We start from the raw sequence: 379 nt of genomic DNA, 5'->3' as shown, positions 1-379 counted from the left end.
ATGGACTTAGAAAAAAAAAAACTATCCTGAGGGATGTACCTCAGAATCAGAAACAAATATTGTATGTATTTGTTTATATGTGGATATTAGCTTTTAAGTCAATGATAACCAAGCTACAATCAAAGAAGTTTGATGGGATTGGTATAAAGTAAGGGAGTACAAGAAACAAATTTCATACAGAATGAAAAATAGAATAGGTATTATTTGATGGGAGGATCATATGGTAGGAAGCAAGGGAAGTGAGAGAGAGTTTCTGAAGAGAGTATGTGGAGAGGTAGCTAAAATTAAGGACTATTTGTGGGGTAATATAGAAAACTAGAAAACTAATATGATAGAAACTTCCTAAAATATATGTATATGAATGAGCTCAACAAAAACT

This window comes from Mastomys coucha, unplaced genomic scaffold (genome assembly GCF_008632895.1).
Source record: "Mastomys coucha isolate ucsf_1 unplaced genomic scaffold, UCSF_Mcou_1 pScaffold12, whole genome shotgun sequence".
NCBI classification, from domain to species: Eukaryota; Metazoa; Chordata; class Mammalia; order Rodentia; family Muridae; genus Mastomys; species Mastomys coucha.
Note: the sequence above shows the minus strand (reverse complement) of the source record.